The sequence below is a fragment of the Stenella coeruleoalba genome (assembly GCF_951394435.1).
Source record: "Stenella coeruleoalba genome assembly, chromosome: 6".
In the NCBI taxonomy this organism is placed as follows: Eukaryota; Metazoa; Chordata; class Mammalia; order Artiodactyla; family Delphinidae; genus Stenella; species Stenella coeruleoalba.
In genome coordinates this window covers 24877182-24891212 of record NC_137151.1, presented here as the reverse complement: position 1 = coordinate 24891212, position 14031 = coordinate 24877182, and the positions used below count along the sequence as shown (strand labels likewise).

The following is a 14031-nucleotide window of genomic DNA, read 5'->3' as shown; positions in this document are numbered from 1 at the left end:
AAAAACGCATACGCCCTTTTTGGCCAAGTGCATCATTGTGGACGTTCTGCCTCTTTTCCTATGCTTTCAATGCAATTCCAGTCTACCTCCTGAAATCGGTTTCCTGCAATTCTGCCCCGCTTTCAAGTCCTCTTGGCAGCCTTACTTCAGTCTATTTTTGGACGATAGCTGTCATTTATAACTCTGCAGGTTTGTGAATTACAGTGCCCCTGAGCTCCTTTCTTCAACTCGCTTTCTTGTGAGCTGGCCGCAACACCGCAGGATGGCTTCAGGCCCTAATCTGGTTCTGGCCTGGCATGCTGAGCCTTTGGTTAATTCCTCTTACTGGTGGGAAATGAGAGTTAAATTTGCCCGTCCAGACACCTCCAGCTAGCCTCTCATTGGTTCTCGCTATTCCTGTTCATCTTCCGCAGAAATTGCAAACTGGGCCAAACAGGAGGTTAAAGGGACTGACTCTCCAAGTCGGGAGAGTGTTAGTAAAGCGTCTGGAATGTTGCACCCGAGTACCAGGGGAGGAAAACGGAGACATATTTGAACAAGTCTCCCGTTCACATGGTTGATCATACTTGGGTTCCACATGCATGTTTTAGCTGAAGGAAGAATACCTAAAACCTGGGTAGTTGAAACCCGTGGAATGGGTACCATGCAATATGACTTCAAAGGGTCTTCATTTGCTCACCGAACCTCTCCAATCCTATCACTGCTGCGTTTATGCCCCTGTACACATGCTTGATTCTCTTTCGGAGACATAGCAATCCATAGGTTTTAAGATACTTACTTGTCAGGTACATTCTTAGGCGTTTAATATGCGGTGTTGAGTCCATTTCGTTGAGCAAGGAGTAGCTCTTGTCTATTCCATATTTGACTTAAGGAACTTTATCTGTGCTCATTTCAATCTCTGGTTTTATGCAGCACCCCAACTCACCTTTACCCTTAAGCAAGCATAAGTTGGTTTTCTAAATTTGAGACCCTGTTCTGTTCTGTAATTCAGTTCCTGTGTAGCCAAGTTTACATTCCGTGTATTACTGATATCTTATGATGTTTCTTTTTCTGTGTGACTTATTTCAGTTAGAATCATCATACCTGAATCCACTCATTGTGCTGCTAAGGGCCTGATGACACAGATTTCATTGCTGAGTGATATTGCTTTGTAAGTGAATACCACAACTTCTTTATCCATTTTTCACTTTCTGCGATGTTGAACTTGTACTGTAAACGAGGTTCTTGTAAACAGAGCCGTTCCAAACTTTGGGGTGGCTGTGTCTTTTTGATTTTAATTTCCCTAAGCTATAGGACCATAAGTGGAAGTGCCCTAGGTTCTGTTGCTTTGTTTTTTAGATGTTTCAGGAAACACCATACACTTCTCCCGAGTGGTTGTTGGCAATTTACATCCCGCCCATCAGCATAACAAGGCTCCCAGTTCTCCATGGCCTGTCCTGCCTTTCTGGATTTTACACTTTTTTCAGATGGCCCTTTTGACCGGGGGGAAGTGAGACTTCATTGTAGTGCAGATTTCCTTTGCAAGCTTGCTTGGTTGGCCAAAAAGGGCGTATGCGTTTTTTCCTGAATATATTCAGGAAAAAACGCATACGCCCTTTTTGGCCATGTGCATCATTGTGGACGTTCTGCCTCTTTTCCTATGCTTTCAATGCAATTTCAGTCTACCTCCTGAAATCGGTTTCCTGCAATTCTGCCCCGCTTTCAAGTCCTCTTGGCAGCCTTACTTCAGTCTATTTTTGGACGATAGCTGTCATTTATAACTCTGCAGGTTTGTGAATTACAGTGCCCCTGAGCTCCTTTCTTCAACTCGCTTTCTTTTGAGCTGGCCGCAACACCGCAGGATGGCTTCAGGCCCTAATCTGGTTTCGGCATGGCACGCTGAGCCTTTGGTTAATTCCTCTTCCTGGTGGGAAATGAGAGTTAAGTTTGCCCGTCCAGACACCTCCAGCTAGCCTCTCATTGGTTCTCGCTATTCCTGTTCATCTTCCGCAGAAATTGCAAACTGGGCCAAACAGGAGGTTAAAGGGACTGACTCTCCAAGTAGGGAGAGTGTTAGTAAAGCGTCTGGAATGTTGCACCTGAGTACCAGTGGAGGAAAACGGAGACATATTTGAACACGTCTCCCGTTCACATGGTTGATCATACTTGGGTTCCACATGCATGTTTTAGCTGAAGGAAGAATACCTTAAACCTGGAGAGTTAAGACCCGTGTAATGGGTACCATGCAATATGACTTCAAAGGGTCTTCATTTGCTCACCGAACCTCTCCAATCCTATCACTGCTGCGTTTATGCCCCTGTACACATGCTTGATTCTCTTTCGGAGACATAGCAATCCATAGGTTTTAAGATACTTACTAGTCAGGTACATTCTTAGGCGTTTAATATGCGGTGTTGAGTCCATTTCGTTGAGCAAGGAGTAGCTCTTGTCTATTCCATATTTGGCTTAAGGAACTTTATCTGTGCTCATTTCAATCTCTGGTTTTATGCAACAGCCCAACTCACCTTTCCTCTTAAGCAAGCATAAGTTGGTTTTCTAAATATGAGACCCTGTTCTGTTCTGTAATTCTGTTCCTGTGTAGCCAAGTTTACATTCCGTGTATTACTGAAAACTTATGATGTTTCTTTTTCTGTGTGACTTATTTCAGTTAGAATCATCATACCTGAATCCACTCATTGTGCTGCTAAGGGCCTGATGACACAGATTTCATTGCTGAGTGATATTGTTTTGTAAGTGAATACCACCACTTCTTTATCCATTTTTCACTTTTTGCGATGTTGAACTTGTACTGTAAACGAGGTTCTTGTAAACAGAGCTGTTCCAAACTTTGGGGTGGCTGTGTCTTTTTGATTTTAATTTCCCTAAGCTATAGGACCATAAGTGGAAGTGCCCTAGGCTCTGTTGCTTTGTTTTTTAGATGTTTCAGGAAACACCATACACTTCTCCCAAGTGTCTATTGGCAATTTACATCCCGCCCATCAGCATAACAAGGCTCCCAGTTCTCAATGGCCTGTTGCCTTTCTGGATTTTACACTTTTTTCAGATGGCCCTTTTGACCGGGGGGAAGTGAGACTTCATTGTAGTGCAGATTTCCTTTGCAAGCTTGCTTGGTTGGCCAAAAAGGGCGTATGCGTTTTTTCTTGAATATATTCAGGAAAAAACGCATACGCCCTTTTTGGCCAAGTGCATCATTGTGGACGTTCTGCCTCTTTTCCTATGCTTTCAATGCAATTCCAGTCTACCTCCTGATATCGGTTTCCTGCAATTCTGCCCCGCTTTCAAGTCCTCTTGGCAGCCTTACTTCAGTCTATTTTTGGACGATAGCTGTCATTTATAACTCTGCAGGTTTGTGAATTACAGTGCCCCTGAGCTCCTTTCTTCAACTCGCTTTCTTGTGACCTGGCCGCAACACCGCAGGATGGCTTCAGGCCCTAATCTGGTTACGAACCTGCATGCTGAGCCTTTGGTTAATTCCTCTTCCTGGTGGGAAATGAGAGTTAAATTTGCCCGTCCAGACACCTCCAGCTAGCCTCTCATTGGTTCTCGCTATTCCTGTTCATCTTCCGCAGAAATTGCAAACTGGGCCAAACAGGAGTTTAAAGGGACTGACTCTCCAAGTCGGGAGAGTGTTAGTAAAGCGTCTGGAATGTTGCACCCGAGTACCAGGGGAGGAAAACTGAGACATATTTGAACACGTCCCCCGTTCACATGGTTGATCATATTTGGGTTCCACATGCATATTTTAGCTGAAGGATGAATACCTTAAACCTGGAGAGTTGAGACCCGTGTAATGGGTACCATGCAATATGACTTCAAACGGTCTTCATTTGCTCACCAAACCTCTCCAATCCTATCACTGCTGCGTTTATGCCCCTGTACACATGCTTGATTCTCTTTCGGAGACATAGCAATCCATAGGTTTTAAGATACTTACTAGTCAGGTACATTCTTAGGCGTTTAATATGCGGTGTTGAGTCCATTTCGTTGAGCAAGGAGTAGCTCTTGTCTATTCCATATTTGGCTTAAGGAACTTTATCTGTGCTCATTTCAATCTCTGGTTTTATGCAGCACCCCAACTCACCTTTCCCCTTAAGCAAGCATAAGTTGGTTTTCTAAATTTGAGACCCTGTTCTGTTTTGGAATGCAGTTCCTGTGTAGCCAAGTTTACATTCCGTGTATTAGTGATATCTTATGAAGTTTCTTTTTCTGTGTGACTTATTTCAGTTAGAATCATCATACCTGAATCCACTCATTGTGCTGCTAAGGGCCTGATGACACAGATTTCATTGCTGAGTGATACTGCATTGTACGTAAGTACCACAAGTTCTTTATCTCTTTTTCACTTTCTGTGATATTGAACTTGTACGGTAAACGAGGTTCTTGTAAACGGAGGCGTCCCAAACTTTGGGGTGGCTGTGTCTTTTTGATTTTAATTTCCCTAAGCTATAGGACCATAAGTGGAAGTGCCCTAGGCTCTGTTGCTTTGTTTTTTAGATGTTTCAGGAAACACCATACACTTCTCCTGAGTGTCTGTTGGCAATTTACATCCCGCCCATCAGCATAATAAGGCTCCCAGTTCTCCATGGCCTGTCCTGCCTTTCTGGATTTTACACTTTTTTCAGATGGCCCTTTTGACCGGGGGGAAGTGAGACTTCATTGTAGTGCAGATTTCCTTTGCAAGTTTGCTTGGTTGGCCAAAAAGGGCGTATGCGTTTTTTCCTGAATATATTCAGGAAAAAACGCATACGCCCTTTTTGGCCAAGTGCATCATTGTGGACGTTCTGCCTCTTTTCCTATGCTTTCAATGCAATTCCAGTCTACCTCCTGAAATCGGTTTCCTGCAATTCTGCCCCGCTTTCAAGTCCTCTTGGCAGCCTTACTTCAGTATATTTTTTGACGATAGCTGTCATTTATAACTCTGCAGGTTTGTGAATTACAGTGCCCCTGAGCTCCTTTCTTCAACTCGCTTTCTTGTGAGCTGGCCGCAACACCGCAGGGTGGATTCTGGCCCTAATCTGGTTCCGGTACGGCATGCTGAGCCTTTGGTTATTTCCTCTTCCTGGTGGGAAATGAGAGTTAAATTTGCCCGTCCAGACACCTCTAGCTGGGCTCTCATTGGTTCTCGCTATTCCTGTTCATCTTCCGCAGAAATTGCAAACTGGGCCAAACAGGAGGTTAAAGGCGCTGACTCTCCAAGTGGGGAGAGTGTTAGTAAAGCATCTGGAATGTTGCACCCGAGTACCAGGGGAGGAAAACTGAGACATATTTGAACACGTCTCCCGATCACATGGTTGATCATACTCTGGGTTCCACATGCATGTTTTAGGTGAAGGAAGAATACCTAAAACCTGGGTAGTTGAAACCCGTGGAATGGGTACCATGCAGTATGACTTCAAAGGGTCTTCATTTGCTCACCGAACCTCTCCAATCCTATCACTGCTGCGTTTATGCCCCTGTACACATGCTTGATTCTTTTTCGGAGACATAGCAATCCATAGGTTTTAAGATACTTACTAGTCAGGTACATTCTTAGGCGTTTAATATGCGGTGTTGAGTCCATTTCGTTGAGCAAGGAGTAGCTCTTGTCTATTCCATATTTGGCTTAAGGAACTTTATCTGTGCTCATTTCAATCTCTGGTTTTATGCAGCACCCCAACTCACCTTTCCCCTTAAGCAAGCATAAGTTGGTTTTCTAAATTTGAGACCCTGTTCTGTTCTGTAATTCAGTTCCTGTGTAGCCAAGTTTACATTCCGTGTATTAGTGATATCTTATGATGTTTCTTTTTCTGTGTGACTTATTTCAGTTAGAATCATCATACCTGAATCCACTCATTGTGCTGCTAAAGGCCTGATGACATAGATTTCCTTGCTGAGTGATATTGCTTTGTAAGTAAATACCACAACTTCTTTATCCATTTTTCACTTTCTGCGATGTTGAACTTGTACTGTAAACGAGGTTCTTGTAAACAGAGGCGTCCCAAACTTTGGGGTGGCTGTGTCTTTTTGATTTTAGTTTCCCTAAGCTATAGGACCATAAGTGGCAGTACCCTAGGCTCTGTTGCTTTGTATTTTAGATGTTTCAGGAAACACGATACAATTCTCCGGAGTGTCTGTTAGCAATTTACATCCCGCCCATCAGCATAACAAGGCTCCCAGTTCTCCATGGCCTGTCCTGCCTTTCTGGATTTTACACTTTTTTCAGATGGCCCTTTTGACCGGGGGGAAGTGAGACTTCATTGTAGTGCAGATTTCCTTTGCAAGCTTGCTTGGTTGGCTAAAAAGGGCGTATGCGATTTTTCCTGAATATATTCCTGAATATTTTTTCCTGAATATATTCCTGAATATATTCCTGAATATTTTTTCCTGAATATATTCAGGAAAAAACGCATACGCCCTTTTTGGCCAAGTGCATCATTGTGGACGTTCTGCCTCTTTTCCTATGCTTTCAATGCAATTCCAGTCTACCTCCTGAAATCGGTTTCCTGCAATTCTGCCCTGCTTTCAAGTCCTCTTGGCAGCCTTACTTCAGTCTATTTTTGGACGATAGCTGTCATTTATAACTCTGCAGGTTTGTGAATTACAGTGCCCCTGAGCTCCTTTCTTCAACTCGCTTTCTTTTGAGCTGGCCGCAACACCGCAGGATGGCTTCAGGCCCTAATCTGGTTCCGGTACGGCACGCTGAGCCTTTGGTTATTTCCTCTTCCTGGTGGGAAATGAGAGTTAAATTTCCCCGTCCAGACACCTCCAGCTAGCCTCTCATTGGTTCTCGCTATTCCTGTTCATCTTCCGCAGAAATTGCAAACTGGGCCAAACAGGAGGTTAAAGGGACTGACTCTCCAAGTAGGGAGAGTGTTAGTAAAGCGTCTGGAATGTTGCACCTGAGTACCAGTGGAGGAAAACTGAGACATATTTGAACACGTCTCCCGTTCACATGGTTGATCATACTTGGGTTCCACATGCATGTTTTAGCTGAAGGAAGAATACCTTAAACCTGGAGAGTTAAGACCCGTGTAATGGGTACCATGCAATATGACTTCAAAGGGTCTTCATTTGCTCACCGAACCTCTCCAATCCTATCACTGCTGCGTTTATGCCCCTGTACACATGCTTGATTCTCTTTCGGAGACATAGCAATCCATAGGTTTTAAGATACTTACTAGTCAGGTACATTCTTAGGCGTTTAATATGCGGTGTTGAGTCCATTTCGTTGAGCAAGGAGTAGCTCTTGTCTATTCCATATTTGACTTAAGGAACTTTATCTGTGCTCATTTCAATCTCTGGTTTTATGCAGCACCCCAACTCACCTTTACCCTTAAGCAAGCATAAGTTGGTTTTCTAAATTTGAGACCCCGTTCCGTTCTGTAATTCAGTTCCTGTGTAGCCAAGTTTACATTCCGTGTATTACTGATATCTTATGATGTTTCTTTTTCTGTGTGACTTATTTCAGTTAGAATCATGATACCTGAATCCACTCATTGTGCTGCTAAGGGCTTGATGACACAGATTTCATTGCTGAGTGATATTGCTTTGTAAGTAAATACCACAACTTCTTTATCCATTTTTTACTTTCTGCGATGTTGAACTTGTACTGTAAACGAGGTTCTTGTAAACAGAGCCGTTCCAAACTTTGGGGTGGCTGTGTCTTTTTGATTATAATTTCCCTAAGCTATAGGACCATAAGTGGCAGTGCCCTAGGCTCTGTTGCTTTGTTTTTTAGATGTTTCAGGAAACACCATACACTTCTCCCAAGTGTCTGTTGGCAATTTACATCCCGCCCATCAGCATAACAAGGCTCCCAGTTCTCCATGGCCTGTCCTGCCTTTCTGGATTTTACACTTTTTTCAGATGGCCCTTTTGACCGGGGGGAAGTGAGACTTCATTGTAGTGCAGATTTCCTTTGCAAGCTTGCTTGGTTGGCCAAAAAGGGCGTATGCGTTTTTTCCTGAATATATTCAGGAAAAAACGCATACGCCCTTTTTGGCCAAGTGCATCATTGTGGACGTTCTGCCTCTTTTCCTATGCTTTCAATGCAATTCCAGTCTACCTCCTGAAATCGGTTTCCTGCAATTCTGTCCCGCTTTCAAGTCCTCTTCGCAGCCTTACTTCAGTCTATTTTTGGACGATAGCTGTCATTTATAACTCTGCAGGTTTGTGAATTGCAGTGCCCCTGAGCTCCTTTCTTCAACTTGCTTTCTTGTGACCTGGCCGCAACACCGCAGGATGGCTTCAGGCCCTAATCTGGTTCCGGCACGGCACGCTGAGCCTTTGGTTATTTCCTCTTCCTGGTGGGAAATGAGAGTTAAATTTGCCCGTCCAGACACCTCCAGCTAGCCTCTCATTGGTTCTCGCTATTCCTGTTCATCTTCCGCAGAAATTGCAAACTGGGCCAAACAGGAGGTTAAAGGCGCTGACTCTCCAAGTGGGGAGAGTGTTAGTAAAGCGTCTGGAATGTTGCACCCGAGTACCAGGGGAGGAAAACTGAGACATATTTGAACACGTCTCCCGTTCACATGGTTGATCATACTTGGGTTCCACATGCATGTTTTAGCTGAAGGAAGAATACCTTAAACCTGGAGAGTTAAGACCCGTGGAATGGGTACCATGCAATATGACTTCAAAGGGTCTTCATTTGCTCACCGAACCTCTCCAATCCTATCACTGCTGCGTTTATGCCCCTGTACACATGCTTGATTCTCTTTCGGAGACATAGCAATCCATAGGTTTTAAGATACTTACTAGTCAGGTACATTCTTAGGCGTTTAATATGCGGTGTTGAGTCCATTTCGTTGAGCAAGGAGTAGCTCTTGTCTATTCCATATTTGGCTTAAGGAACTTTCTCTGTGCTCATTTCAATCTCTGGTTTTATGCAGCACCCCAACTCACCTTTCCCCTTAAGCAAGCATAAGTTGGTTTTCTAAATTTGAGACCCTGTTCTGTTCTGTAATTCAGTTCCTGTGTAGCCAAGTTTACATTCCGTGTATTACTGATATCTTATGATGTTTCTTTTTCTGTGTGACTTATTTCAGTTAGAATCATCATACCTGAATCCACTCATTGTGCTGCTAAGGGCCTGATGACAGATGTCATTGCTGGGTGATATTGCTTTGTAAGTGAATACCACAACTTCTTTATCCATTTTTCACTTTCTGCGATGTTGAACTTGAACTGTAAACGAGGTTCTTGTAAACAGAGCCGTTCCAAACGTTGGGGTGGCTGTGTCTTTTTGATTTTAATTTCCCTAAGCTATAGGACCATAAGTGGAAGTGCCCTAGGTTCTGTTGCTTTGTTTTTCAGATATTTCAGGAAACACCATACACTTCTGCCGAGTGGTTGTTGGCAATTTACATCCCGCCCATCAGCATAACAAGGCTCCCAGTTCTCCATGGCCTGTCCTGCCTTTCTGGATTTTACACTTTTTTCAGATGGCCCTTTTGACCGGGGGGAAGTGAGACTTCATTGTAGTGCAGATTTCCTTTGCAAGCTTGCTTGGTTGGCCAAAAAGGGCGTATGCGTTTTTTCCTGAATATATTCAGGAAAAAACGCATACGCCCTTTTTGGCCAAGTGCATCATTGTGGACGTTCTGCCTCTTTTCCTATGCTTTCAATGCAATTCCAGTCTACCTCCTGAAATCGGTTTCCTGCAATTCTGCCCCGCTTTCAAGACCTCTTGGCAGCCTTATTTCAGTATATTTTTTGACGATAGCTGTCATTTATAACTCTGCAGGTTTGTGAATTACAGTGCCCCTGAGCTCCTTTCTTCAACTCGCTTTCTTGTGAGCTGGCCGCAACACCGCAGGGTGGATTCTGGCCCTAATCTGGTTCCGGTATGGCACGCTGAGCCTTTGGTTATTTCCTCTTCCTGGTGGGAAATGAGAGTTAAATTTGCCCGTCCAGACACCTCTAGCTAGCCTCTCATTGGTTCTCGCTATTCCTGTTCATCTTCCGCAGAAATTGCAAACTGGGCCAAACAGGAGGTTAAAGGCGCTGACTCTCCAAGTGGGGAGAGTGTTAGTAAAGCGTCTGGAATGTTGCACCCGCGTACCAGGGGAGGAAAACTGAGACATATTTGAACACGTCTCCCGATCACATGGTTGATCATACTCTGGGTTCCACATGCATGTTTTAGGTGAAGGAAGAATACCTAAAACCTGGGTAGTTGAAACCCGTGGAATGGGTACCATGCAATATGACTTCAAAGGGTCTTCATTTGCTCACCGAACCTCTCCAATCCTATCACTGCTGCGTTTATGCCCCTGTACACATGCTTGATTCTCTTTCGGAGACATAGCAATCTATAGGTTTTAAGATACTTACTAGTCAGGTACATTCTTAGGCGTTTAATATGCGGTGTTGAGTCCATTTCGTTGAGCAAGGAGTAGCTCTTGTCTATTCCATATTTGGCTTAAGGAACTTTATCTGTGCTCATTTCAATCTCTGGTTTTATGCAGCACCCCAACTCACCTTTCCCCTTAAGCAAGCATAAGTTGGTTTTCTAAATTTGAGACCCTGTTCTGTTCTGTAATTCAGTTCCTGTGTAGCCAAGTTTACATTCCGTGTATTACTGATATCTTATGATGTTTCTTTTTCTGTGTGACTTATTTCAGTTAGAATCATCATACCTGAATCCACTCATTGTGCTGCTAAGGGCCTGATGACACAGATTTCATTGCTGAGTGATATTGCTTTGTAAGTAAATACCACAACTTCTTTATCCATTTTTCACTTTCTGTGATGTTGAACTTGTGCTGTAAACGAGGTTCTTGTAAACAGAGCCGTTCCAAACTTTGGGGTGGCTATGTCTTTTTGATTTTAATTTCCCTAAGCTATAGGACCATAAGTGGAAGTGCCCTAGGTTATGTTGCTTTGTTTTTTAGATGTTTCAGGAAACACCATACACTTCTCCCAAGTGTCTGTTGGCAATTTACATCCCGCCCATCAGCATAACAAGGCTCCCAGTTCTCCATGGCCTGTCCTGCCTTTCTGGATTTTACACTTTTTTCAGATGGCCCTTTTGACCGGGGGGAAGTGAGACTTCATTGTAGTGCAGATTTCCTTTGCAAGCTTGCTTCGTTGGCCAAAAAGGTCGTATGCGTTTTTTCCTGAATATATTCAGGAAAAAACGCATACGCCCTTTTTGGCCAAGTACATCATTGTGGACGTTCTGCCTCTTTTCCTATGCTTTCAATGCAATTCCAGTCTACCTCCTGAAATCGGTTTCCTGCAATTCTGCCCCGCTTTCAAGACCTCTTGGCAGCCTTATTTCAGTATATTTTTTGACGATAGCTGTCATTTATAACTCTGCAGGTTTGTGAATTACAGTGCCCCTGAGCTCCTTTCTTCAACTCGCTTTCTTGTGAGCTGGCCGCAACACCGCAGTGTGGCTTCTGGCCCTAATCTGGTTCCGGTACGGCATGCTGAGCCTTTGGTTATTTCCTCTTCCTGGTGGGAAATGAGAGTTAAATTTGCCCGTCCAGACACCTCTAGCTGGGCTCTCATTGGTTCTCGCTATTCCTGTTCATCTTCCACAGAAATTGCAAACTGGGCCAAACAGGAGGTTAAAGGCGCTGACTCTCCAAGTGGGGAGAGTGTTAGTAAAGCGTCTGGAATGTTGCACCCGAGTACCAGGGTACGAAAACTGAGACATATTTGAACACGTCTCCCGATCACATGGTTGATCATACTCTAGGTTCCACATGCATGTTTTAGCTGAAGGAAGAATACCTTAAACCTGGGTAGTTGAAACCCGTGGAATGGGTACCATGCAATATGACTTCAAAGGGTCTTCATTTGCTCACCGAACCTCTCCAATCCTATCACTGCTGCGTTTATGCCCCTGTACACATGCTTGATTCTCTTTCGGAGACATAGCAATCCATAGGTTTTAAGATACTTACTAGTCAGGTACATTCTTAGGCGTTTAATATGCGGTGTTGAGTCCAATTCGTTGAGCAAAGAGTAGCTCTTGTCTATTCCATATTTGACTTAAGGAACTTTATCTGTGCTCATTTCAATCTCTGGTTTTATGCAGCACCCCAACTCACCTTTACCCTTAAGCAAGCATAAGTTGGTTTTCTAAATTTGAGACCCTGTTCTGTTCTGTAATTCAGATCCTGTGTAGCCAAGTTTACATTCCGTGTATTACTGATATCTTATGATGTTTCTTTTTCTGTGTGACTTATTTCAGTTAGAATCATCATACCTGAATCCACTCATTGTGCTGCTAAGGGCCTGATGACAGATGTCATTGCTGAGTGATATTGCTTTGTAAGTGAATACCACAACTTCTTTATCCATTTTTCACTTTCTGCGATGTTGAACTTGAACTGTAAACGAGGTTCTTGTAAACAGAGCCGTTCCAAACGTTGGGGTGGCTGTGTCTTTTTGATTTTAATTTCCCTAAGCTATAGGACCATAAGTGGAAGTGCCCTAGGTTCTGTTGCTTTGTTTTTCAGATATTTCAGGAAACACCATACACTTCTGCCGAGTGGTTGTTGGCAATTTACATCCCACCCATCAGCATAACAAGGCTCCCAGTTCTCCATGGCCTGTCCTGCCTTTCTGGATTTTACACTTTTTTCAGATGGCCCTTTTGACCGGGGGGAAGTGAGACTTCATTGTAGTGCAGATTTCCTTTGCAAGCTTGCTTGGTTGGCCAAAAAGGGCGTATGCGTTTTTTCCTGAATATATTCAGGAAAAAACGCATACGCCCTTTTTGGCCAAGTGCATCATTGTGGACGTTCTGCCTCTTTTCCTATGCTTTCAATGCAATTCCAGTCTACCTCCTGAAATCGGTTTCCTGCAATTCTGCCCCGCTTTCAAGACCTCTTGGCAGCCTTATTTCAGTATATTTTTTGACGATAGCTGTCATTTATAACTCTGCAGGTTTGTGAATTACAGTGCCCCTGAGCTCCTTTCTTCAACTCGCTTTCTTGTGAGCTGGCCGCAACACCGCAGGGTGGATTCTGGCCCTAATCTGGTTCCGGTATGGCACGCTGAGCCTTTGGTTATTTCCTCTTCCTGGTGGGAAATGAGAGTTAAATTTGCCCGTCCAGACACCTCTAGCTAGCCTCTCATTGGTTCTCGCTATTCCTGTTCATCTTCCGCAGAAATTGCAAACTGGGCCAAACAGGAGGTTAAAGGCGCTGACTCTCCAAGTGGGGAGAGTGTTAGTAAAGCGTCTGGAATGTTGCACCCGCGTACCAGGGGAGGAAAACTGAGACATATTTGAACACGTCTCCCGATCACATGGTTGATCATACTCTGGGTTCCACATGCATGTTTTAGGTGAAGGAAGAATACCTAAAACCTGGGTAGTTGAAACCCGTGGAATGGGTACCATGCAATATGACTTCAAAGGGTCTTCATTTGCTCACCGAACCTCTCCAATCCTATCACTGCTGCGTTTATGCCCCTGTACACATGCTTGATTCTCTTTCGGAGACATAGCAATCTATAGGTTTTAAGATACTTACTAGTCAGGTACATTCTTAGGCGTTTAATATGCGGTGTTGAGTCCATTTCGTTGAGCAAGGAGTAGCTCTTGTCTATTCCATATTTGGCTTAAGGAACTTTATCTGTGCTCATTTCAATCTCTGGTTTTATGCAGCACCCCAACTCACCTTTCCCCTTAAGCAAGCATAAGTTGGTTTTCTAAATTTGAGACCCTGTTCTGTTCTGTAATTCAGTTCCTGTGTAGCCAAGTTTACATTCCGTGTATTACTGATATCTTATGATGTTTCTTTTTCTGTGTGACTTATTTCAGTTAGAATCATCATACCTGAATCCACTCATTGTGCTGCTAAGGGCCTGATGACACAGATTTCATTGCTGAGTGATATTGCTTTGTAAGTAAATACCACAACTTCTTTATCCATTTTTCACTTTCTGTGATGTTGAACTTGTGCTGTAAACGAGGTTCTTGTAAACAGAGCCATTCCAAACTTTGGGGTGGCTGTGTCTTTTTGATTTTAATTTCCCTAAGCTATAGGACCATAAGTGGAAGTGCCCTAGGTTATGTTGCTTTGTTTTTTA

General features: G+C 43.6%; 1 long non-coding RNA gene across 36 annotated transcripts in view; it reads left to right on the top strand.

Moving 5' to 3' along the window:
* LOC307187927 overlaps positions 1–14031 on the top strand; it is a 3519425-nt gene that overhangs the window by 1000303 nt on the left and 2505091 nt on the right. For 26 of the 36 annotated variants that reach the window (XR_013828723.1, XR_013828724.1, XR_013828737.1 and 23 more), the window contains exon 1: positions 4239–4310. The exons of 8 other annotated variants lie outside the window; for them this stretch is intronic. This is a non-coding gene — a long non-coding RNA (uncharacterized lncRNA). Of the gene's footprint in view, positions 1–4238; positions 4311–5856; positions 5887–14031 lie in introns of those variants that run through there. 2 more of the 36 variants (XR_013828758.1, XR_013828759.1) reach the window with 2 other exon arrangements.